Source organism: Lutra lutra, chromosome 14 (genome assembly GCF_902655055.1).
Source record: "Lutra lutra chromosome 14, mLutLut1.2, whole genome shotgun sequence".
Classification (NCBI taxonomy): Eukaryota; Metazoa; Chordata; class Mammalia; order Carnivora; family Mustelidae; genus Lutra; species Lutra lutra.
The window spans coordinates 56,872,809-56,900,183 of NC_062291.1; the positions used below are offsets into that span (position 1 = coordinate 56,872,809).

Here is a 27,375-nt window from a genome sequence, read left to right on the forward strand (position 1 = left end):
GTACTGTGAAGAGATTAATGATATGTATAAAGGGCTTTACCAAAGTCCACTAAATAAACACTACTCAAGTACAGACTGCAAACCAAAATGTATCTGTGTTGTGACATTAATTACAAATAGTGAGTATGGTGCTAAATTCTACACCAATGGAATTAGATGAGTGCTATGCACTTAATTTTAAAATAAAACTAGTTTTCAGTAAAATGGCTTTAGTGTTTTGTTTTAATTTATATTTGTCGTTTCAGTGAACCATGTCATTATATTAGTCAGACTTGGAATCCTAATTATATTTACTAAAAGCTATCCAGATGGAGAGCATAACTGAAGTGGTGGGAAACTCTTGTCCATTGATTATGTAGTCATACAGAGCATCAAAGCCCATGAAGTATGTTGGACACAGCTTTTGGCCTTTTGAGCTTAAAATCAGTATATTAGCAATTGCAGCTTCTGATTTATCAAGCAACACATACTTCAGAAATTTGAGGTCTGATCTCAGAACAGTAGGGGGGCACCTGGGTGGCTCAGTGGGTTAAGCCTCTACCTTCAGCTCAGGTCATGATCTCAGGGTCCTGGGATCGAGCCCCACGTCAGGCTCTCTGCACCACAAGGAGCCTGCTTCCTCCTCCTCTCTCTCTCTCTGCCTGCCTCTCTGCCTACTTGTGATCTCTCTCTGTCAAATAAATAAATAAAATCTTTGCTTAAAAAAAAAAAAACAGTAGGGACACAAGAGGGTCGAGGGTGTGAGAGGAAGCAGGGTCAACAGTGAGTGAGAATGGTCTGTTCACCTAAGTGTATGTATCATTTACCACTTAAAACTCAGCAGACAGAAATTGTTTTGAAGAGTAAAATTTTAACAGGTTTGTATGTGTGGATTGAGAACTTCCACCCCTTGGGGCACCTGAATGGTTCAGTGGGTTAAACCTCTGCCTTCAGCTGGGGTCGTAGTGGGGAGCCTGCTTCCCCCTCTCTCTCTGCCTGCCTCTGCCTACTTGTGATCTCTGTCTGTCAAATAAATAAATAAATTCTTAAAAAAAAAAAAAAAAAGGCAGCTTTGGAGTGTTTAGAGCAAAATTGAGAAGGAGGTACAGAGATTTCCCATGTGCCCACTACCCCACACATGCTCATTCTCCACCATTGTCAATGTCCTGCCCAGAGTAGTACACGTTACAACTGATGAATCTACAGTGACAGATCCTAATTACTAAAAGTCCATAGTTTACATTATGGTTCACTCTTGGTGCTGGACATTTCTATGGGTTTAGACAAAAGTATAATGGCATGTTTCCATCATTGTGATATACTATGTATTTTCACTGCTAAAAATCCTCTGTAATCTGCTTATTCATCCCTCCTCATGCCTTCTCTTTCCTTCACCCCCAACCCCTGGCAACCACTAATCTTTTTATTGTCTTCATAGTTTCTCCTTTTCCAGAATGTCATATAGTTGAGGACATACAATACATAGCCTTTTCAGATTGGCTTCTTTCACTTTAGTGGTATGTATAAATTTTCATCATGTCTTTTCATAGCTTGTTAGCTCTTTTTAGTGCTGAATAATATTCCATTGTCTGGGTGGATCACAGTTTATCCATTCACCTACGGAAGGACATCTTGGCTGCTTCCAAGTTTCAACAGTGATGAATAAAACTGCTGTCCAAATATATGTAGGTTTTCCTGTGTATTTTCAGCTCTTTGGGGTAAGTACCAAGGATGTGAGATTGCTGGATTGTATGGTTAAGAGTATGTTTAATTTTGTAAGAAACTGCCAAACTCTTTCCCAAAGTGGTATAATATTTGCATTCCCACCAGCAGTGAATGAGAGTTCCTGTTGCTCCACATCCTCATCAGCATCTGGTGGTGTCAGCGTTTGGGGTTTTGGCTATTCTATAGGTGTGTGGTGTGTGCAGGGGTGCGTAGTGTGTATTATCTCATTGTTTTGATTTGCATTTCCCTGGTGGTAAATGATGTGGAACAACTGTTCATGTGTTTATTTGCCATCTGTATATCTGGGGAGGTATCTTAGGGTCTTTAGCCCAATTTTTAACTGGGTTCTTTTTTTATTTTTTTTTTTTTAGTTTTATTCACTCATTTTAGAAAGTGCATACATGTAAGTGCAGGGAGGAGCAGAGGGAGAAAGAGAATCTCTAGCACACTCAGTGCTGAACACAGAGCCCGACACGGGGCTCAATCTTTCTACCCTGGGATCATGACCTGAGCCAAAATTGAGTCAGATGCCAACCACCTGAGCCACCTGGGTGCCTCTCAGTTTATTTTCTTATTGTCAATTTTAAGAGTTCTTTGTGTATTTTGGGTATTCCACATTTTTTTCTTTTAAGTAATCTCCATGCCCAATGTGGGGCTCAAATTCAGGACCCTGAAATCAAGAATTGCATGCCCTATGGACTGAGCCAGCCAGTGCCCCTCTTTGTATATTTTGGATAACAATCCTTTATTAGATGTGTCTTTGCCAGTCTGTGGCTTGTCTTCTCATTCTCCTGACATTGTCTTTCACAGAGCACAAGTTTTTTATCTTAATGAAATCCAGCTGATCATTTGTCATTACTTCTGGAAGGGAATGACAAATCCTGAAATCTGGCTGAATAATTACAGAACTGAAGTTATTATACAATCAGGATATTACAAAGGTAACTACAGGAACAAAAGTACAAACCTTCCTAATTATCAAAACACAGAAAACAAAGCAAGCAGTCTATATAGAAAAATATTTTTAGAAGGTATAAATACAAAAAGCATAAGAACAGGACAGAAGTAAGATCAAATATACAAATCAATAAATGTAAAAGGGCTAAATTCAATTCCTGAGAAAAAGAATTCCAGACTGAATCACAGAGCAAAACTCAAATCTATGCTATCTAACAGACCTACAATAAAAACGATTCTGAAGGGCTGAAGGCACAGGATGAGTAAAGAGATACTGAAAAAAAAAAAAACCTCAAAAAGCAATATCTTAATAACAGACAAGGCTAAATTCAGGCCCAAGTGTATTAAAGCAACCAGAAAAAAGGGGTGCTATATAATGCTAAAGGTTATAATTCACAGTAAAGATGAACAGTTAATGAATATCTGTGAATTAAATAACATTTGATTCTTGCAATGTTATGTGAAAGCAACAGAGGACATAAGGAGAAATAAAAGGAAAATATAGGTAGGAAGAAATAAATTCATCACTTTTGATCCATGGCAGATCAGTAATTTAAAAACTCAGTAAAGATCTAGATCATAGTAACATTATGCTTGCTCTAACTGACATATATGGAGAGATTCTGAGAAGGGAAACTGGTACAGACCCAATGGACAAGATCACAGAGGACACTGACAGAGTGTCACCTGTGCCAATAGCAAATCTCTCAGTCTTCTCAGAAGTTTTTAACAACTGGAACAGTTTTCTTTGTGGACCCATCTGGGTGCCTGCGATCACAACGCCTTGACTGGCCTCTTTGCTAGCTGCCAGCTGATCTGCAGCTCACCCAACGAAAAAGAAAATCCATGGTTTCCAAACTGCAAAAATATTCCCATTTTTGCCTTCATTAGATGAAATTAACCCATATCCTTTGCCCAAGTAAATAGTGTACTAGTAATTACTATATTTAAGTTTTCTTTGATAATATTAAACTCTAATGTGAACTTTCACAAAACTTGACTATGTATTAATCCATAAAGAAAACAGCAACCAGGGGTGCCTGGGTGGCTCAGGGGGTAAAGCCTCTGCCTACAGCTCAGGTCATGATCTCAGGGTCCTGGGATCAAGCCCTGCATCAGGCTTTCTGCTTGGCAGGGAGCCTGCTTCCTCCTCTCTCTCTCTCTGCCTACTCCTGATCTCTCTGTCAAATAAATAAATAAAATCTTAAAAAAAAAAAAAAAAAGAAATCTTATAAGAAAACAGCAACCAAATGTAGAATTAACATTGTACAGTCATGGTAGAAAACATACTTCCATGAAAAGGCAGCAAAAAAAAAAAAAAGTAGATAAAAGGACTAAAGTCAAAGTCAAAATGCCAACAAGAACAAGTAAATCAAGCAAAAACAGAAGGAAAGAAGATAAAAGCAGAAATTAAAGAATTATAAAAGAAAAAAACCCTGATAAATGCCTGCAGTGCAGCTAGACAAAAGAAAACAGTTTAAAAATTGAAAAGGAAGGGGCACCTGGGTTGGGCCTTTGCCTTTGGCTCAGGTTATGATCTCCCAGTCCCGGGATTGGGCCCCACATAGGGCTCCCTGCTCAGTGGCAAGTCTGCTTCTCCTCTCCCTCTATGATCTCTCTCGCTCTCTAATAAATAAATAAATATATTTTAAAAAATTGAAGGGGCACCTGGGTGGCTCAGTGGATTAAGCTGCTGCCTTCGGATCAGGTCATGATCTCAGGGTCCTGGGATCAAGTCCCCCCTCAGGCTCTCTGCTCAGCAGGGAGCCTGCTTCCCACTCTCTCTCTGCTTCCTTGTGATCTCTCTCTCTCTGTCAAATAAATAAATAAAATCTTAAAAAAAATAATTGAAAAGGAGGAGGTAAAATTGCCACTATTTGTAGATATGATTGTACACCCGGAAACTCCAAGATAACCAACTGAAAAACTACGACAGACAGTAAGCGAATTCAGTAAATTGGGTGCATAATTAAAATAGCTTTCATATATGCAAACAGCTAGCAGTTAGATTTAATGAAAGATATAATCAATTATAATGGCACCAAAGAAGATAAAATGTCTAGCAATAAACATTAAGACATGTGCAAGATTGATATGAAGAAAACTTGAAATATTTGTGAGTGACACAAAAGAATACTTGAACAGGTCATGCCATATTTGTTTAAGATTTTGTTCATTTACTTGAGAGAGAGAACACAAGTGGTGGGGAGGGGCAGAGAGAGAGAAGGGAAGCAGGCTCCCCAATGAGCAGGGAGCCAGGCATGGAGCTCCATCCCAGGACCCTGAGATCATGACCTGAGCCGAAGACATGCTTAACTGACTGAGCCATCCAGGTGCCCCAGTCATGCCATATTCTTAAGACAGGAAGCATCAACATGATAAAGGTGACAATTCTTACATTCATCTATAAATTAACCTCACAAGCCAATTTTTTACAATGAACTCAACAAGAATAAAAAGGAAAATTCTGAAAAAGGCTACCAAGGGGAGACAAGCTCTTTGACACATTAAAATATATTACAAACCTGTAATAAGTAAGTCACTGTACTACTGGCAAATGAGCTGACAGTTCAATGAAACAAGAGAAATTCCAAAAAGAAACCTAATCATATATGGAATTTAATATGTAATAAAGGTAGCATCTCAAGTCAGTGGAGGAAAGTATGGATTATTCAATAAATTGAGTTGGGTCATCTGGGGTAGCCATCTGGAAAAATAAAATTGATCTCCCATCAAAAACTTAAAGGAAGAATTATTTTTTTAAGATTTTTTATTTATTTATTTGACAGAAAGAAATCACAAGTAGCCAGAGAGGCAGGCAGAGAGAGAGGGGCTCTCTGCTAAGCAGATGCAGGGTTCCATCCCAGGACCCTGGAATCATGACCTGAGCCGAAGGCAGAGGTTTAACCGACTGAGCCACCAAGGTGCCCCTTGGAAGAATTATTTTATGACCTAAAGGAGGGGATTACCTTTCTAAGTATGTATAAGAAATCTAGAAGCAATAAAATTAAACTATATAATTAAATTTTTTTCTGCATGACAAAAATAACCATAATCAAAGTTAAAAGACTAATTAACAACGTGGGTCAAGTATTTGCAATTAATCTCCAGGCAAGAGCAAATTTTCTTAATATATGAACACGGAATGATATTAACAGGCAGTTCCCAGAAAAAGAAATACTGATGTCTCTGAAGAAAAGATGCCTAACTTCATTTTGAAGTTTGAGAACGGTGTTGGTGAGGTGGTAGGCCTTATCCTACTTTACTTATTGAGAGTATCTGAGGAAGCAAATTCTGTGAAGGGCAGTTGGGCAATACAAATGCAAAAATATGTTAACCAGAAATTCCACTTCTAGGATTTTATCCTGTGGGCAGAGTTATATATATATTGAATGAGATAGGTACAAATTATTTATTTCGCTATTGCCAGTAAGAACAAAAGACTATAAACAACTTAAATGTTCCTCATTTGGGGACTTTGTTTTACTATTACAGTGGGATTTAAAAGAACAAAGTATTTATGTAAGCTGATACAGGCAGTCTCCAAGATACATCAAAGCAGAGCAATGCTACCTACCATTATACCAATGTTTATGGGGTCTTATGAGGAGTCTTTTTTGTCTATCAGGGCTCATTGCTTTTTTCTCACTGGCCAACATGGAAAACTTGAAAAATGAAAAAATATAGGGGCGCCTGGGTGGCTCAGTGGGTTAAAGCCTCTGCCTTCGGCTCAGGTCATGATCTCAGGGTCCTGGGATCGAGCCCCACATCGGGCTCTCTGCTGAGCGGGGAGCCTGTTTCCTCCTCTCTCTCTCTGCCTGCCTCTCTGCCTGCTTGTGATTTCTCTCTCTGTGTGTCAGATAAATAAAATCTTTAAAAAAAAAAAAAAGAAAAAATATAAAGCAAAATGGCATAACTAATAATTTCTTTGGCACCTTTACACACATACATATTTACATGATCAGTATATAAAATATGTAACTTTCTACTCCAAATACATCAATAACAATATTTTTCATGAAATTAAAATATATCCAAATATTTGTTAGGAGAGTTGTATTAAATTATATGAATACAATATATTTTAACCATTTTCCAATGTTTTGAAATGATAAAAAAAAATGCTCTAATGAACATGTATTCTACCACTTTCTCAACAATGACCAGGGGGTGTTGGTTATGAGGCTTAAAAGCATATCTCCGGGGCGCCTGGGTGGCTCAATTGTTAAGTGTCTGCCTTCGGCTCAGGTCATGCTCCCCGGGTCCTAGGCTCAAGCCCCACATCTGGCTCCCTGCTCAGTGGAGGGCCTCCTTCTTCCCCTCCCCCTGCTTGTGTTCCCTCTCTCACTGACTCTCTGTCAAATAAATAAAATCTTTTTTAAAAAACCCAAATAAACATATCTCAGAGGGGCACCTGGGTGGCTTAGTTGGTTAAGCATCGGACTCTTGGTTTCAGCTCACATCATGATCTTGGGTTCATGAGATGGAGCCCTGAGTCTCACTCTGCACTCAGCAGGGAGTCTGCTCAAGATTCTCTCTTCCTGAGGCGCCTGGGTGGCTCAGTGGGTTAAAGCCTCTGCCTTTGGCTCAGGTCATGATCCCAGGGTCCTGGGATTGAGTCCCACATCAGGCTCTCTGCTCGGCAGGGAGCCTGCTTCCACCTCTCTCTCTGCCTGCCTCTCTGCCTACTTGTGATCTCTGTCTGTCAAATAAATAAATAAAAATCTTAAAAAAAAAAAAGATTCTTTCTTCCTCTATCTCTCCCCCATGCTCTCTTTCTCTAAAATAAATAAATATCTCAGAGATATCTCAGAGACAGAAGATCTAGATTCCACTCCCAGGTGTGTTTTTCCAGGACATTTTCTCTTGTATGAAAGCAACTAAGACAGAATGTAAGAGCAAGAACCAGATATTCACATCAGCATTCACATGATTTCTGCAGTCAGTGCCTTTTCCTCTAAAGCCCATCCACCAAGATCAAGGAGAGTATAAGTTATGACCAGAAAGCAACAGGTGTTATGAGAGAGGTGCCTGGATGTCCAAACATTTTCAAGTAAAATTAATGTAAAAGGACATAATTATATTAATTGCATTACACTGAGGAGTTACAATTAATGTCAGTGTATGAATTTAGAGTTCACAGAGCTTCCTTACAGTTTTAATCTCATTAAAGAGTATTTATTTGAGAGAGCGAGTGGGAGGGAGAGGGATAGGCAGACTCCTTGCTCAGGGCACAACTCAGGGGGCTTGATCCCACAACCCTGAGATCATGACCTGAGCTGAAATCAAGAGTCAGACACTTACCTGACTGAGCCACCTAGGCACCCCTCTCATTTGAGAATTTTTAAGAAATGTAAAGGGGAATATTAGCATGATGTAACAGATGATGAAAAACTGAAGCCCAAAGATTTTGCTTGTTCAGTCGCACGAGAGTAAAGCCCAGGTAGGCCGTATGTTGTGCTTCTGTGAATTCTGACAATCTTCACATTGGCTACAATCTGAAAGGAGAAAAAAAAAGAAGGGGGCATTTTTTTTTTTTAATTTTTTATATTTACATTTATTTTTATTTTCTGTATGCTGTTCAATTCTTCCTAGTTGTAAAATGCTTATGTTTTACATTTACATTCACATACATTTACATAGTTGTAAATTGTTTACATTGAATTCAATTTTCTAACTCAGCAGGAGTGGGTCATGAAATAGACTTAGTGGGTCAGAGTCAGCAACCTGAATAGAAAAGAATGCAGCAGAAGAGATGAATGTGTGCCCTAGTAGGAATAAGTACTGTGTCATTAAACATTTCTAACTACTATGTCACAGTCAAAAAAAAGCTTGAAAACACTGCTTAACCCCGTGTTCTCAAACAACAAGGTACAGAAGAATCATTTAGACCTCAAGTCCAAAGGATTCAGATTTAGCACATCTATATTGGGAAGCAAGAACCTGCATTTTTAGAAGGACTGGAGGCAACTTTGAAGCAGATGGGGGGCGGGGGTGTACTGCTGCAGAAACAAAGCACTTTTACTGTACATGCGTGTCTTCTCCAGAAAGTTCCCAATATAGCAGAAGAGACATCCGTTTGCCACAGAAAGCCACCTCAGTACAAAAGTGCAGGGCTAGGTGGCACGCGCCCACAGATTCCAACCACATCCTCATGTCAGTCTGCAAATCCTTCCTGTACCTGCCTCCGTTCTTAGAAATTAACTTACTGGGCCAGCGACATGTCTAAGAGGGGTGACAACCATGGCTAAGATCTGATCTCTTATGTGGTTAAGTGGCCTATGTGATGTAAGCTGGTGTCGATATGTCCTCAAGTGCTCCTTGACCTTGATTATTCTTAACACAACTACAAATACTTTTGCTAATTACTACTGTACCACGAGGCTTCTGGCTTTGTGCTTGGCATTAGAGGGAAAACAAAGTGACTGCCCCAGAAGTCTTCCTAGCCAGCCACCACCACTACCCCATCCCAATACACAGAAAGCAAGAAAGTGGCTCAGCAAATTATTTTCTTTGCTCTTCACAGAGGTGCCTCATGGTTTTCAGATACCAGGGAAATGGTTTATAATCTGAGATGATGGGATTATATCCTCTAAACTCCACCCTTTTCTTCCTCCTTTCACACAGCCAAAGGAAACATAGTTCATGCCCTTAAGGAAATACAACTTCTACTGATCCTATTATCAAGGCATCACAAAATAACGTGCCATCCTAGAAACCGCATTCTCCAAAAGGTCTTGAGAAATACATAAAGGACTGTTTGGGTCTCTGTTGCAGTATTAGCCATGAGTCCATTTAGGAAGACTCCTGTTTTATAGATATTCCTCCCAGGTGCTAAGCGAAAGCAGTCTTTGGATTACAGAGAGGCTCAAAGCCCTCCCTTATTCACAAATCACTTTAGGATGGGCCACTGGGTATGTCTAACCGGTTCAAAGACAACTAACTTGATCATCTCAAAGGATGTTTGTCAAAGGGTTTAACTAGTTAGTGTTGGGTAGTGGGACTGGGGATGATTTTATTTGTTTTCCTTTGGTAACTTTGTATTCTTTTTCTACAGTAAATATGGATTACTTTTACAATTGGGAAAAATACAATTTTGTTGGGGCACCTGGGTGGCTCAGTGAGTTGAGCCTCTGCCTGCGGCTCAGGTCGTGATCTCAGGGTCCTGGGATCCAGCCCCCATCGGGGCTCTCTGCTCAGCAGGGAGCCTGCTTCCTCCTCTCTGTCTCTGTCTGCCTCTCTGCATACTTGTGATCTCTGTCAAATAAATAAATTTTAAAAAATACATTTTTTTTTTTTTACTGATAATAAAAATCTCAGATCAAGTAGAAGACTGACTTCTTCACCATGCTTCAAAGGAGTTCTAGATGAAAGCCACAGTAAGTATTCATGTTTTAAGAGGAGGGAATTCCAACAGACAAACACGTGCTCTCACTGTTTCCACAAAAGCAAAGCAGTTTTGCCAACTGTTGGAAACATGATAAAATCATAGTAAATAAATTGTAAACAAAATATGTTCTATTTGTTCCCTAACAGTATAAAAGGATGTTATTTTAATCCAAATAGAAAGGCTTCACCATCTAAACCCAAATAATCTAAGGCTCCCATTTCCACCCTAATATTTTTAATATGGTATGTCTAAACGTTTGGGACGCCCTCTTCTATGGGCATTTGAAGAGGAGTGTGCTCTGTGGAAGCCATTCCGGCATGACTGTTTCTGACTTTGGAAGAGTTTCCCATGTATCTACCTAGATATTATTTAAAGAATAGACAGGCAGTCAAAGATCTTGAGTAAGATGATGTCTGCCATGAAATCCTCTGGAGATGGTCGACCAAGGCTCCCTCCACTCAAATGTTACCACTATCAATTTTTTTAAAAGGTCAGGTGCTATAGAGAGAAGCATTTAGTAGAGGAAAAAAAAAAAAAACCAAAGCAAAAATATTTAAAATAATCATACCTACTTATTTTGAATGTTTACTGAACAGCAGGGTAGAAAAAGTCCATGCTGACATTTTGTTCACCAAAGCACTGTCATCACCAGAAATAGAAGAAACCTCAGAATCTGATCCAGAACTTTGGAAAAGTATGGAAAATAGAACATCACAAAAGAGATCTGAAATGATAACATTCTAAATATTTGGGGGATGACATTTTTGTCCACGCTAACTGTTTTCACTGATAGTACTGAGCAACGCTGACTTTAAAATCTGTTGGGTTTTTTCTCTTTTTCATCGTAACTTAACAGACATCATTGTTCCACAAGGCAACTCCCACGCAGGTGGCTGTGACAGAGGGGTGTTTGGTTTAATTCAGGAGCCTATTCTAGGGCTCAGAGAATATCTGGATAAGGCTATGTACAAGGGGTGTATAGCATACACCACGTTACTTACCCCCAAACCCATTCAGCCACTGTAACAGAACCCAAAATTTTAGCTGGGCACATGGTCATGTAGCTAAGATGACTTTTCCAGCCTCCAGCACGGCCATGTGACTAAGTTTCAGCCAATGAAATATAAGTGGAAGCATTGCTTGGGACTTCCAGAAAGTCTCCTTTAGAGGTGAGGGGGACAGGGGTGCCTGGGAGGCTCAGTGGGTTAAAGCCTCTGCCTTTGGCTCGGGTCATCATCTCAGGGTCCTGGGATGGAGCCCCGCATTGGGCTCTCTGCTCAGCGGGGAGCCTGCTTCCCTTCCACTCTCTCTGCCTGCCTTTCTGCCTGCTTGTGATCTCTGTCTGTCAAATGAATCAATAAAATCTTTAAAAAAAAAAAAGAAAAAAAAAAAGAAGTGAGGGGGACAGAGATACCCAAGGACACAGACCAGGAAGTGGGGGAGCTGGACTCCAACTCCTCAAACTGTGTGATTCTACTGCCGCTAAGGACAGGGGGAGATCGTGTGGACCATCCAGAGCAGAGTCTGGCAAGCTTAGGTCTGCAAGCTAAGAATAATTTTTACCTTTTTAAATGGTTGAAAAACAATCTAAAGACTATTTGGGGGCAATTTCAGGGTCTATAAGTAACGGTTCATTGGCACCCAGCCACACTCATTCACTTACATGTTACCTCTGGCTCCTTTTACAAGCAGACAGAGCTGAAGAGCTGTGACAAAGTTGCCATGACGTACAAAGCCTAAAACACTGATTATTGGGCCCTTGCATAATAAGTTTATTGATCCCCAACCTAGAGAAAGGGAGGAGGTACAGCGCCAAGAGGGTGTGTGGCTGGATAGGGACAGTGCAACTCTGGAACCCATTCTAGAAGTTCAAGTGCGCCAGGAGATGTGGTGTCTCACCACCTAGTAAAATCAGCTGCTCATCAATATTTATGCCCTTGGCAAAAGAAGATGTAAGTATGGCCAATAAGCACATTAAAAAGATCCTCAGCACCAGCAGTCATCAAGGAAATGCAAAATAAAACCAAGATGCAATATTACTATGCACCCACTACCATGGCTATCATTAAAATGACTACATATGGGTGAGAATGGGGAGGAACAGGAACTCTCAGATATTGTCGCTGGAAGGAGAAAGCGACACACTCTGGGTAAACAGTTTGGCAGTTTACTCTAAATTTAAGGATCCACTTACCACATGACCCGGGAGTTCCACTCCTAGTTATTTGCCCATGACAAATGAAAACACGTGTCCAAGCAAAAGCTAGCCCCCAATAGGAAACAATCCAAATGCCCATTGCCAGTGAATGGATAGACAAATTACAGCGCATCCACACAGCGGAATAATACACAGAAACAAAAAGACACCCAGTACAGATGCATAAACAACACACATGAACCTCTAAGACAATGCTGAATGAAAGAAGCCAGACCCCAAAAAGAATACATTCTAGACATGTCCCCCACTTTTTGAAAGTTTGTGTTACACTTCTTTGCTATTAGGAAAGACCCACACGAGTACCTGTTTCCACAAACCCAAAGAAATCCAGAGAGGATATTCACTTTGATGGAAGAGGTGAAAAGCAAAAATAGCATTTAGTGCTTGTTTTGTAGCAAGCCGTGAACAGGGGCAGCCCGTACCCACAGTAGCAAGAGCGGCCCCGCCAAGTTCCCTTCTTGGGAACTATACTCGCCATCTCAGCATTGAGCTACCATAGCTCTGAACTGTGTCTGTGAGCATGTTCTTTGTCCTGATTTATCTTGTGCCTCCGTTAGCAAGATACATCCTTTTTTGGGTCTGGGAACTCAAGCAATCTTCCTTATAAATCAAAGGTAAATGCTACTTTGCTTTACACCATTTTGGCTTATGAAAGAGTTCAGAAGAATGCTTTCCGATAGTGGGGGAAATCCATAACTATAATTGTTTGAAATTCTAGGAAAGACAGGTTTATTCCACATTGATAGGTCATCTCAGGGGTGTTACTCCCAACAGCTGCTTGGGCCAGAGACTTAGGTGGGGGAGGACTTAGTGGGAAAGAGCACACGGAGACCTTTTAGGGTAATGCTAACGTTCTATATCTTGATTGTGGTGGAAGTTATACAGGTGTGTATTTGTGTGCACTTCATTGTATGAATATTAGTAAGTTTGTTTTTAAAAAAGGGTGCCCATGTCCTCAGGACCCATTAACAGCACTGATGCTGAGTAGCACTGTGAATCCATGATGCCATAAGAAATCCACATGGCAGAGAAGAACAGAGATGAAAAGCTAACTTGCCAGAGAGAGATTTTTCTGCTTCTACAAGGAAGTGGTCTCAAACAAAGTCCTCTTTGCAGGCTCCTTCCCATGGGGCATCTTTGAGCCATGAAAGGTCCAACTTTTGTCCTACATCAAGGGTTGCAAAGCTCCTGGAAGTGAGGCCTTTAATACTTGGACCTCTGGATTTCTTTAAACTGAACAAAAATCATGCATACCCTCTTATTCAGTTCCCCCAAAGGTACCAATCAGCAAGTTGCCCACTTGGATTCTTCAACTGGCGAAAGAAACACATTGACCAGCACCAGAAATGAAATCAGCTCGTTTGATCTAAGTCCCTGCAGGAAACCTGATCCACCAAGGTAACTGGATCCAAAGAGCTAGAAGTTCAGGATGGAGTTGCTGGCAATTAAGTTGGCTTTAGTCTCCCCTAAATCAACGTGGTCATCCTTCCTCATAAGAAACATAGTTGCTCAGAGTTGAAAGAGGAACATTCCAGCCAATCTGAGGCATAGGGACAAAGTTCAATAAAATGAGCATCTGCATTCTTCTTTGAGGTAAAATATGGATGACGGAGAGGTTGTGCTCTGGCCAACGAATTTGTGGAGACAGGCAGAATGGTTTTATCTGGGAGGTGGCAGATGGAGCGGACAACTCTTAAGGAATAACAGAAAAGCTTCTCTGAGGCTCCTTCCACAGGAAGCCTGAAGCAATAGAGACAGGATTGTTGAGGGAGCCAAGGAGGGAGTCAGGTAACAAAGCCATCTGTTTTTGCAAGCCTTACCAGAGCAGAGAGAGGGACGACCATTTCATTTTGCCTCTCAGTGGAATTAGAATTAAAATTTTTGTTTAATATCCATTTCAAATAACAACCAAGATAAATCCCTGAAGGAAATCACAACAGAATATAAGGACCCTAGGGGGTGTCTGGGTGGCTCAGTTGGTTGAGCATCTGCTTTCTGCTCAGGTCATGATTCCAGGGTCCTGGGATTGAGCCCCACGTCAGGCTCCCTGCTCAGTGGGGAGTCTGCTTTTCCCTCTCTCTCTGCCCCTGCTTTCCCTCATGCATGCTCTCTCCCTCTCTCTCTCACAAGTACTCTCTAATAAACAAAAACAGCTTTAAAAAAATAGAACATAAAGATTCTAGTCCTAAGACAATGAGACAGGTAAGGAATACACTTTGAAGAAAGGTACTTAGGAAAATGGGAACAAGAGGGAAATTTATTTTTTATCTAGGTTCTTTGAGCCAATTATGCAAATCCAGAATAAAGAGGGGGAGCCTTATCAGTGAACTGTGGTGGGTGGTAGGAAAGAGAAGAAAAGGGCCTTAATATCAAGCCTCTCAGGAGGCATACAACTGCAGAAGAGAATGGAATTTATAAACCTACAGATTCAATTTACTCAGTGTAGAATTCTACTGGCAAGGGTGTCAGGTCCTGGGACAAGTCCCCAGAAGTAGCCAGCAATGAATGAGGAATTTGTTCATTATCAAAATAGGCTATGCAGACCCCTGGCAGTATGCAATGCCCAGTGTCAGAATGAGAACCTCAGCAGCGGTGTCACAGAAGTGGAGTGTCAGAGAAGTGTCAGAGAAGTGGAGGCCTGGGTCTGGGTGTGATGCCTGTAACTGCCATAGCCATCTTGCTACAGCTTGAGGCTGACATCAGACTTACACACTTCCCCACACAACACGAAAGATGGCAGAAAGAGCTGGAAAGAGCCTGTGTCCTTGATGACATCATGGGGCCCGTGAGCAGAGACAACCAACCATGAAGGCTGCCCTGCGGTTGGACCCAAAATAAAAATTCCGCTAATTATACCAACCCACCCAGTGCTGTAATCTAGGACTGTCCTGTACCAATTAGTATGAAGCAACTGTACATCCTACAAACTCAGTCAGACAGGCAGACGCAGTAAGTGTCCCTGTTATTCAAAGCTTGCTGGTTGCCCGCAAGTGAAAAACGCAACAAACCTTCACTATCATAGAAAATGTGCTCGGGAAAATAAACACCCTCTCCCTACAATTTTACCACAGGTATATAATCTTTTAGGAATCATATCTAAATTTGCCTTTAAATTCAATGCATTAAATTACAGGTAAGTACAGTTACAGAAGGAGTGGGGGGAAAAGAACCACTTAAAATATTAACGAAATAATGTTCCATTAGGTCATCCAAAAAGCTAAATAATCTCAAATTTGGTTATAAAAATTAGTTTTACTCTTGGGGCGCCTAGGTGCCTCAGCTGGTTGAGTGTCCAACTCTTGATCTGGACTCAGGTCTGGATCTCAGGGTCTGAGATGCAGTCTAAGGTACTACTGTGCTCAGTGGGGAATCTGCTTCCTCCTTCTCTCTCTCCCTCATCCCCTCCCCCCTCAAACTACCTCTCACTCTCTCAAATAAATATTAGTCTTATTCTTAAAATTATAGATATTCTTTTCAATCTGGAGGCTGAATCTTGAAGGTGACTGACTCAGTTTTCTCCAATTCAAGGCTTTAGTTGCTCATATTCAGTGTATATATTAAGCTTCAAGAAGGGCCTAACCTGTGTCCCAGTGTGGTCTTCCATAACTTTAAAAAAAAATATATTTTTTTTAACCAGTAATTCTTATTTCACTGCCAAAAGGAAAAAATCAAAATCTAGTTCCTTAAACTATTAGCAAAATATATACCTAATCTAATCCAGTATTCATACTCAGAATGAATTACCAAATACAATCGACTTCTTCCCTTATGTTTCCATCCCCACCAGCCATCACACCTGGGTGACTGGTCTTCTCACCTGTCCTCTGCCTGGGTCTCGTCCTTTCTTCAACCTCAGCCAAGGAGATCCTCTCAAAACTCAAGTCCAACTTCAAGCCTCATTTCCTCTTCCTCTCTCCCCTGTAGCCATCCAACCTTTTCCCTACCTCTTTCCTGAATATTCTATCAGAGATCCTCGCACATTCTAGCACTTTTATCTAGGAAACACTTTTCTTCCTCCTTCACCTAGATAATGTTTAGTTGGTCTTCAGCCTGAGCATCATTTTAAGACTTTCCTAACGTAGTCAAATTCTCTTGTTATACAGACTCTCATATAACCTTGTTTCATCCTACTACCTCTTAAATTTGCATTTTTATATTTCTGTGTGGTTGTCTGGTTACTGGTGATCTGTTACACCAAACTATAAGCTTTGTGAGCAGAGGTTTTATCTATTTTTACTCAGGATTACATGCTCAGAGTTGAGCACAGCAGTGGGTGCTCTATACATGTGTTAGGTGAAAAAAAAAATGGCGAACATTTTATCTCATACACAATAGTCCCAAAAGAAACACGAATCTTACCATTTGTTTGTTTTTCCTGTTTTTTTTCCAGTGATCAAAGGAACTCTGATATGGAATCTGTGACTAAAAGATTCTTCCTTTAAAAACATGTAATGAGGGCGCCTGGGTGGCTCAGTGGGTTAAAGCCTCTGCCTTCAGCTCGGGTCATGATCTCAGGGTCCTGGGATCGAGTCCCACATTGGGCTCTCTGCTCGGCAGGGAGCCTGCTTCCCCCTCTCTCTGCCTGCCTCTCTGCCTATTTGTGATCTCTCTCTGTCAAATGAATGAATAAAGTCTTTAAAAAAAAAAAAAAACATGTAAAGAGAAGACACAGGTGGATTTCTCAGCACACACACGTTTCCGGGGCTGGTGGGAGACTATGGATGGCATAAAAAGATAGTACCCAGAATGTAAATGTTCTATTACTTGTGACCACAGGATATCAACATCAGCACCATTTCCTTCTCTTGTCACTGGAAATAGCTTCATCAAGTGAGGAATTACTCAGCCTCCTGCTTGCCCCATTCTCTGAAGCTGACATCCTATGCATCATTTGAACCCTAGTAGAGACTAGAATCCTATTCAATCTAATTTCAAAGTAATAATACCAACTCTATCACTTCATTTTCTCCTTTTAATTTTTTAAATTATTTTTTAAGGATTTTATTTATTTATTTGACAGACAGAGATCACAAGTAGGCAGAGGGGCAGGCAGAGAGAGAGGGGGAAGCAGGCTCCCTACCAAGAAGAGGGCCCAACTCGGGGCTTGATCCCAGGACCCTGGGATCATGACCTGAGCTGAAAGCAGAGGCTTTAACCCACTGAGCCACCCAGGTGCCCCCATTTTCTCCTTTTTAAGGATGAGTTAAGACTTTACTGAATTCTATTCTTGTGACACCAAGCAAGGCATATAGGAGTGGGGGGTTGGAGGGTAGGGAAACAGTTGCTTGTCCACAAAGGTTACATTGGAGGAACTGGTTTAATCTTAACATCTTAGAGGAAGTATCCAATGGTTACAAAATCTCTCCTCTGGGAAAAACTGCCTTCATTTTCATTTTCTGAGCCTTTTCTTTTAAATTTAATCAGGTTGTTTTGTTTTTTAATGTTTTTGTAAAAGCTTCTACTAAGGCAATTGGAAGTTCCAAGGCAAGGTCTCTTAATCTACAGTGATGAACAGGTATTTAGGGATCATGAAATGCTTGAAAACATATGCTAAATTTTGAGTTATGTTTGGGAGTGCATTTTTCTGGACAAAGACTTCAGATTTTATGTCAGATTCTATCACCAGCACCTAGTAGAGTGCCTGGAATGTAAGAGATGCTTAGTAAAGACCTGAGTAAGAGAATGAGAAAGAGAATGAACAGATGCCCTTAAAGATACTAAGAAGGAATGGCTGGAGAAGTAAGTTATCTGATACCAGAAAAACAATGGTGTTACAGAAGCCAAGAAAGAGAAGATCAGTGAGAAGAGAGTGGTTCAACTGTCATTTGTTGAAGAAAGGTCAAGTCAGATAAGTTCTGGAAGTGCACAGTGGATTTAGAAACAGAGTGGTAGGTGGAGACCTTTACAACTGATAGTTTCAGTTGGGGTAAAATATTGCAGTTGGCTGGAGAATAAATAGGAATACAAAGTAAGGAACAACGGATAGAGACAAGTCTTTCATAAACCATGCCTGTCATGTGAAAAAGTGCTCAGCATCACTCGGCATCAGGGAAATACAAATGAAAACCACAGTGAGATGCCACCTCACACCAGTCGGAATGGCTAAAATTAACCAGTCAGAAAACGACAGTTATTGGTGAGGATGAGGAGAAAAGGGAACCCTCCTATACTGTTGGTGGGAATGCAAGCTGGTGCAGCCACTATGGAAAACAGAATGGAGGTTCCTCAAAAAGTTGAAAAGAGAGGTACCCTATGGCCCAGCAATCACATTACTGGGTATTTACCCTAAAGATACAAATATAGTGATCCGAAGGGACACGTGCACCCGAATGTTTATAGCAGCAATGTCCACAATAGCCAAACTATGGAAAAAGCCCAGATGTCCATCAACAGATGAATGGATAAAGAAGAAGTGGTATATATATACAATGGACTACTAGGCAGCCGTCGAAAAATGAAATCTTGCCATTTGCAATGGCGTGGATGGAACTAGAGGGTATTATGCTAAGCAAAATAAGTCAGTCAGAGAAAGACAATTATCATATGATCTCTCTGATATGAGGAATTTGAGAAGCAGGGTTGAGGGAGGTCATGGGGGAAGGGAGGGAAAAACTGAACAAGATGGGACTCGGGAGGGAGACAAACCATAAGACTCTTAATGTCAGGAAACAAACTAAGGTTCCTGGAGGGGAGGGGGTTGGGAGGGAGGGGGTGGGCTGGGTTATAGATTTTGGGGAGGGTATGTGCTATGGTGAGTGCTGTGAATTGTGTAAGACTGATGAATCACAGACCTGTACCCCTGAAACAAATTAATACATTATATGTTAATTTAAAAAGTAAATAAACCATGTCTGTGAAGAAGATACAGAATAGAGAATGAGGAGTTCCTATAGGAAGGTTTTATTTTTTTAAGATAGAAGAGACTTGAAAATACCTAAATGCCAATGGGAAGGAGCCACAGATCCGTAAAGGAACACCCGGACTAGGAAGCAGGGCTGGGAAGGGAGCCAGAGTCTTACATCAGAAGAAGGTTACTTTTTCCATTGTGAAAGGAGGGAAGAACAAAGAATGGGTACCAATTAAGTATGTTTGATGGTTTGGTGGTACTAATTTGAGAAAGATTCCATCTTATTTTTTCTGTTTTCTCCAAGATGATGAGAAGTACAATAATCTGCTGAGTGAAGGAGTACAGGGGTTGGTGGACAAAATGGGGAAGGTCTTAGGTGGGCAGAAGTTTAAAACAGCTCCTGTGGAAAATGGGAAACAGGGAAGAATTGCCAGGCAAAGTCATGAATATAAATTTGTTGGACTACTAATATTCTCTAATGCGTGGTTTTTCTCTAGAAAGTCTTTTAAGCAGAAAAGGGTTTCTAAGAAAAATCCCTACTTCACTAGAGGCTATTTTCTCTCTTGAAATTGAGTAACTTAAATCCAGGTTCAGAATTGTGGCAAAGATAAAAATTCTGTATGTACTACATACATTCTGTATGTAGTACATACAGAAATTTTGGTGTATTTAATATTAAAGGTAAGAAGTCACTGGTATTACCTTAAATACATAGAAAATAAAAGTTTGCCTTTTGAGTACCTAAGAATGGCAACAGGCAAGGTTTTTTTATACAGGGAACCAAAAATCACTGTCAAAACCAAAGCCCTAAAATAACTACTTAGAGGGCTACACAGGTAGGCCCAATAACTGAAGCAATCTGCTTTCAAAAGCTTGATCCTGTCATTTAGAGCGATAACACCAGGGTCAACAAATCCATGACAAAAAGAGGACACCTAGAGTAAGAAATCCAGAAGAAAAACGGTGAGAGTAACTGTTCTCAAAACAGATGGAGGACTCTCCCTCCTGTCTACTCTGTTGCAGAAAAAGCCAAGTTCAGTCTCTCAAGTTCAGTAGTTACCTGGTCATCAAATAGAGGTTATATGTCATGTCCAACTCCCACACTGATACATATTCTCTTTAGTTCTCCAGTCCCTCTGGCTACAGACACCCAGAAGTAGCTAAGGGCATTAAATACCGAATCACTTTACTTCCCTCTATGCTTCCCAGCTTGGCTTGAAACTTAGCCATGAGGCTAAAGTGAAAACTTTCAACACTGTCCAACTAGTCCCTAAAACAGCTCAGCTGTCCAAGCATGGAAGCACAGAAGACAGCTGATTTGGAAGGTAGTCTAAAGTGGTCATAGAGAGCATGGTTTCTGGGGGCAAACTGCTTGGGTTCATATTGTAGAGATACCACTTAGTAGATAGAAATTCTGTTTTAGTTTTCTCATCTGCAAAATGAAAATAATGGTAATGCCTATCTCATAGCGCTGTTATAAAGATTTAGAGATGTGTTGGGAATATGATAAGTATACAGTATATGTTAGCTACTATTATTATTTTTAAAGATTTTATTTATTTATTTGGCAGACAGAGATTACAAGTAGGCAGAGAGACAGGCAGAGAGAGAGAAGGGGGAAGCAAACTCTCTGCTGAGCAGAGAGCCTGATGTGGGGCTCAATTCCAGGACCCTGAGATCATGACCTGAGCTGGACGCAGAGGCTTAGCTCACTGAGCCACCTTGTGCCCCATGTTAGCTACTATTATTATTTCTGACCTACAGTTGGGTTTTCTTGAAAAGGTTTAACAGAAGGACAAGAGTGCAAGAGTGCAGTGGTTGGAGTGATGGGAAGTGAAAAGAAGAAACTGGTAGGGAGAGTAGCAAAGTCAAGGGCCTGGAGTTCTTGAAGTTCAAGTATTGATGCATTGGAAGTCATTCAATTAGGAAGCTGGGGAGACGGGCAGAAAGCAGAAGAGTTTATTTTAAGGTTTTAAGGGTGAAATTGACATAAGTGATGACAAGGTCCAGGGAATGGGTGGCTTTATAGAAAAGGCAAAGGTCACTGAATTTGAGAAGTTCAAGCAATCAAGAGACCAGGATATCACCTGGTTACCCACATGGCTTAACGTTGGGACTTGGGGAAGGGAAACTGTAAGTCAGATACCAAAATCTTTGGAGAATGCAAGGAATGAATGAGAATGACACACATGGACAGAAAGCATCTGAAAGCAATGCAGTCTGACTGTGAGCATGCATAAATATCAGAACTGAGAAGCAAGAAAGCCAAGTGCTCCTCATGATCCCAATTGAGGCTAGTTGGCACAAAAAGACCACAGAGCCAAGGACGCTAAATATTTACATCGCTTAGGAGTCCAGTATACAGTGATAAACTGTCCTGCCCTATGTTAATACTGTCCCTATTAAAAGACACAGCCACCAAATTATTTCCTTCCTCAAAGGAGCCTGGCTATCCAAGTCATCACAGCTCTATGAAGCCCCTCTCCCCCTTTTAACATGCTCTCCAGACCTCTGAAAGGACCACCTGTGTCTCTCTCTACCCTATACATACTTTCACCACTGTACAGGTCATCCTTCCTTGCACTTTTGTGTTTAAATGTCATTCTCATATAGGTACTTCCAGGGTTATGGCCAGGTGTAATGAGTGATCTTTTCATGTCTGTCTCTCAACCCTGTATATGCATGCATTCCTAAATGTCATTAGTTAAACAAGAGACTTCTCACAATCACCAAATTAGAAGACAAAGCATAAAAAGAATTTTCTGCTTATGAAAATGAGTCATCAAGCCTTTAAGTTCTGACTATAAAGAAAGATTTGTGGGGTGCCTGGCTGGCTCAGTCGGTGGAGCATCTGACTCTTGATCTTGCGGTCGTGAGTTCAAGCCCCATGATGAGTGTAGAGATTACTTTAAAAATTATTTTCCTAAAACATATAATGTATTATTTGTTTCAGGGGTACACATCTGTGATTCATCAGCCTCATATAATACCCAGTGCTAATTACAACACATACCCTCCTTAATGTCCATCACCCAGTTACCACATTCTTCCACCCCCCCAAAATTGATTTTTTTAATAAGTATTAGAAAGGAGATGCAGTATTTCTTCACCAACTTGCAGCATATTATTTCTAAACAACCTCTATTAAAATAAGTCATGGTTGAGGGGCGCCTCGGTGGCTCAGTGGGTTAAAGCCTCTGCCTCTGGCTCAGGTCATGATCTCAGGGTTCTGAGATAGAGCCCCGCATCACATCGGGCTCTCTGCTCAGCAGGGAGCCTGCTTCCCCGCAACCCCCTCTGCCTGCCTCTCTGCCTACTTGGGATCTCTGTCTGTCAAATAAATAAATAAAATCTTAAAAAAAAAAAAAAAAAGTCATGGTTGAAACCTCAAAGGGAAAAATCAGGATTTGAAGAATAAGGTTGCTAAATGAACTTGTAAAATCCTTAACCTTCAATATACCAAACTAAAAACAATAATGAATTAGCAACATTCCATTTGTATTCCTTTTCTAAAAACTTCTGAGAGATTTACTTGCCCTAGTGTTTAAATGTGATACTTACACATATACATTCACTTTTGCTATAGGTAAACAACCAGAGAACACTTTAAAATTTTGTTTCTAGTTTCAAGTGTACCATGCCTGATTTTATTATTTTGATTTATATTTGTCTTATCCAAATGTCAGATTTTCCAAATCATACATACTTGATATAAATTCTTTTTTTTTTTTTAAGATTTTATTTATTTGACAGATGGAGATCACAAGTAGGCAGAGAAGCAGGCAGAGAGAGAGAGAGGAGGAAGCAGGCTCCCTGCTGAGCAGAGAGCCCGATGCGGGGCTCGATCCCAGGACCCTGGGATCATGACCTGAGCTGAAGGCAGAGGCTTTAACCCACTGAGCCACCCAGGTGCCCCTTGATATAAATTCTTAAGCATGTGGAGAAAATATACAAAACAAGATGAATGTATCCTAAGATTTTATCCTAGATGAAGTCATATGAAATCACAGCTGGCAGCGGGTGGGGGAGGTTGGCAGCTCAGAAAGGGGGGAGGGAGTCTACTGTGATTTATTTATAGGAAAGCAAAGAAATGGAGGGGAAAAAGAGGTGAAAATAGAAGTTTTAAAGAAAAAGTTTTTTGAGGTGGTAGAAAGCATTACCATTAGGTACTTAAAAAAAAATTCTTTAGTTATTGAACTCAGTGAACATATTTGTCCCAAATTTAATGATAAATATCACTCCTCTTTCAATTCTCTAAAACTGTAGAGGAATAAGCCTTTAATACACAGAAACTTTTATAAAAACCTCATAAAATGTACTATTCCATTTGAGCTCATAATGTCTTGTGGGCCCTTGGCCTTACTCTCCTTTGAGTTTGGGGCTTTGAGAAAGGATTCACTGACACATCCTGTGCAAGGGAACAAGTACTAAGAGAAGTGAAAACTACTCCCTCCTCATTATTGCACAGGTTGTGACTTACAAAGAATAAAAACTGTTTTCTATGAAAAGGTGCCCTGAGAAAAGCAAACTGATAGTGGAAATTGAGAGAAGTTAGTGGTTAATGTTCATCCAGTAACTATATGCTGTAATATGATGGAGAGCTTTATTTTAGTGGCAGAAATGTTAGTAGCTATGTAAATCTTACTAGTTACTTATTTTAGTCTTTAAAAGTTAAGTATGTAGACATATAGCTTTTCCAGAATTATGTGAGGAAAAAAATGATATTTATAGTAATATTTAAGGATTTAAGTTATTTTGAACATTCTAGATCTATCCTTCATGAATATAAAATAACTGCCTGTACCTTCATGTTTAGATAGACCATTGTGTTGTTTCAAGGTAAGATTTTTTTGTTGATTTTCCAAAATCCTTTTTTGATGATACTTCACATGTTCTCGGCTTTTCTGGCCACAGCAGAACATTTAACTGATTATTACCAGACAATAGTCTAGAACTCTGCAATAATTACTGTGTACCCTTTCTGGCTCTAACTGAAAGTACATACCTCATCAGACATACTATAAATATAGTTGGGATAATCTCTTTAGTTACATTATCTTACACTTAGCCACCCTAAAACTCTTCTGCCCGTTCACAGAGTTTCAAAATATCTTTCAATTACTTTTATCATTCATAACGCGGATGTATTTAATATTACTTGTATATTAGGAAGGATGGTATGTTTAATCACTTCCAGAATACTCATAAAAATCTAGTAAGAATATCAAATAACATTTTTCCAACTTTTGTTAAAATGAAAATCTCTATATAATTAATCAGTGTTCCTATACTTTTGCTAGTTTAAAATAAGTTGATGCCTTGTTAAAAAATTGATGCCAGCAGGTCCATTTTTACTATACCTCTTCAAGGAACATAATGTACCACACACTTGATGACAATCAATAATGCACAGAAAAGATATTTGGAAACAAAGACCACTGTTGCATTGTTGATACTGTTCTGTTTTATGTCAAATTCAAGTCAAGCATAACTTTTTAGGAAGTTGTATTTGTAATGTAAAATTAAGATTTGCTTAATTCATTCATCAAATATTTACTGAGCATTTACTACATGCCAGGCATTGTTCTGGGTACTGAAGATTTAGAAATGAAAAAGACAAGAATGGTTCCTGCTTTTCCACTGCCAAGAAGCTTGTTTTATCTTGAATCATTCACATTAAAAAATATATAAACCAGCAATAAGACAGTCACAAATGTCATAGAATTGGGATTGAAAGGAGCTCAGAGATCATCTACTATATGTTATCAATTCCAAGATGCACATTATTTTACATTTTGACGCTGTAAAATCAGCCATATCTTACAATGTGGTCAGACCAGGCTGCACTCAGGGAGAGTTGTCACTGCCTGTGTTTGTGCATCAAAACTCACAGAACAGTGTTGGAGGCTTGGAAGAAAATATGGGTGACAATGGTGAAGGCACTCTTAAGGATTCTTGATGATTCACAATTCAGTAAAATATAATAGTTAAAAGTGTTCATTTCTTAGAGGAGAGGAAAATGAAATTCAGAGAGGTTAAATAACCTGCCCTAAATCTTTAGAAAGCAGGGTAGGTAGTACGAGTCCAGGTTCTAACTTCTATTCTTATTCTTCTACCAAAGTCTTCTGATATATGGAAATAAAGGCTCTAGAATATGGCTCTAGTTTGGGGACCATGGACAAGGAACTTAATCCCTCTATGCCTCAGCTTCTCTGCTGTAAAAAAAGGAGTTTAACAGACCAACTCATGATACTGTATTGAGTAAGAGAATGTATTTATAGGACTTAACAGAGTTTGGCAAATAGTTGGCGCTCTGTAAAACTTAACTATGTGAGATCAAAATTTACATTTGGTAGGAAATTTAAAGTGACCAATTATCCTACAAATATTGCTCACTATATGAAGCCCACATCTAGTTATTTGACTAAAATACTGAAAAATAAATAGAGTGGTCAAATGTTTGAACTGATTAATACAATAAAAATTTCCACCTTAACAATGCTTTGTCCAGGTCCATATGGTACTGTGCCAAGAATCCAGTAGATCTACCTGCAAAAAAACATAAAAAAATAAGAATTGACACCAACTATGTTTGTCAAGTTACTTAGGACTCCACTGTGTTCAAATGCATTTATAAATACAATCTGAAACAACATATAAACAAGAACAAATATTCAAATGTTAAACAGTTCATTTATTTTTGCTTTCTATAAAACACAATTACAACCAGGTATATAATACTTGTACAACAACCACAAGTTTTGGAGGTTAAGCTTGATTTGGTCCAAAGAGTGAGAGTACTAACTGTTCATAATCCATTATTAATTTATATTTTGTAAAGCATTTTCTCATTCATTATCAATTCAGTGCCTCACATATAGTATAACTATAAAAGTATATCCCAGGTACTTTACAATGTCATTTTGTTTTCTGTTCAAACAATGGCATGTTTAGAGAAGGGGCAAAGGTCTACATTTCTTTTTTAAGCCTTTCTGGTCAGCTCTTTTAATTTTGGGAATTTAAGTGAAAATCCAAATTATGGCACACTATGTTTTATAGAATCAACTGTTTTTACATATTTGTTTCTATATTTTTGTTATAAAATAACATTCTATATGTATAGTTTACATTGAGTTCATTACATATTTCAGACAAATAAAATTGGTTTCAGCTGAGATTCTGAAAGCAACAGATACACAGGTAAGCACTTGAAAAGTAGTTTTAACTACTGGGAAATGTTAACCAATCAACTCACATTTGTTCCTGTTTCACCTGAAGACAAAATCTATAGGCCACTCTGCAAAGAGAACTGAAATGAATGTATCTGTATTTAGAATTACTGTATTTGCAGAAGCCTCTTGCAATTAAAAGTCTTATCATGAGGTCCAATTCTGGCGTCCTGCTGTTTCGCTCATGACAACTGCGCAGTACCAAAGTGCGACAATTCTCTATTTTAAATATCAGCATATTTTCTCATACCAGTTATTTTAAGAATGCTTTTGTTAAAAAATCTCACAAGCACTTACATGTTATCCAAATTCAAACTTTAAAAAGAAAACCAACCCAATGTTCAACATGAGAAGTATCCCTATGAATTCTTAAACTTAAAACCAACATTTTAGTTTTCTTGTGTTTGGGATTTAAAAAAAAAAAAAAACCGATCGCATACTTCACTACACACATCCTGGATAGTATTCGAAGATCAAAGTCTAATGCTGAGTATGGCTGGGTCAGCAGGGAAGACCCCTATGGCCAAATATGAGAGACCCATGGTAAGGTGCATCCGGCCAAAAAGACCGGTACCAGATTCCAATGAGGGCAGCGGCCTGAGGCTACCTGCACTTAGTGGGACGCCCCACACCTCTGCTGCTCCAAATTTCCCACCGCGCCCCACCTGTCTCTGTCCTAGTCTCTGCCCCGCCCCTTCCTCCCCGGCCAGCTACCGCATTGTCCGCGCAACTCCGAGACTAAGCGGAGTGACGGAAACTAAAACCCGGCACAGAAGAAAGGCCCAAGGAACCAGTGAGTCCCCACCCTGCCAAAAGGAGCGACTCCTCTAGAAAAACTTGGCGGCAAGTTAACAGGAAGCGCGGAGGCGCAGTTCTTAGGCGGTTTGGGGCACCTTGCCGCCCCAGTAATCTCATCTTTTGTTCTTTGACAGGCCTCCTTGAAGCCCCAACTCTGAGCGCTTTCCGGGCAGCTCTTGACTCGAACTCCACTGCGATCCCTCACTGATGGCAGACATGATATTTACATCCG

The 27,375-nt window shown here is 39.9% G+C and overlaps 1 long non-coding RNA gene across 2 annotated transcripts; it reads right to left on the reverse strand.

Annotated features, from left to right (window-relative positions):
* Positions 1-4,414: 4,414 nt before the first annotated feature.
* LOC125085154 (uncharacterized) lies at positions 4,415-27,375 on the reverse strand. 2 transcript variants are annotated; one of them, XR_007122792.1, is made up of 4 exons: positions 27,151-27,375; positions 25,608-25,665; positions 7,966-8,159; positions 4,415-5,368 (listed from the first exon to the last, which is right to left on the reverse strand). It is a non-coding gene; the product is annotated as an uncharacterized LOC125085154 (long non-coding RNA). The 2 variants fall into 2 exon arrangements; XR_007122791.1 differs by lacking the exon at positions 4,415-5,368 and having other exon boundaries at positions 7,339-8,159; positions 27,151-27,373.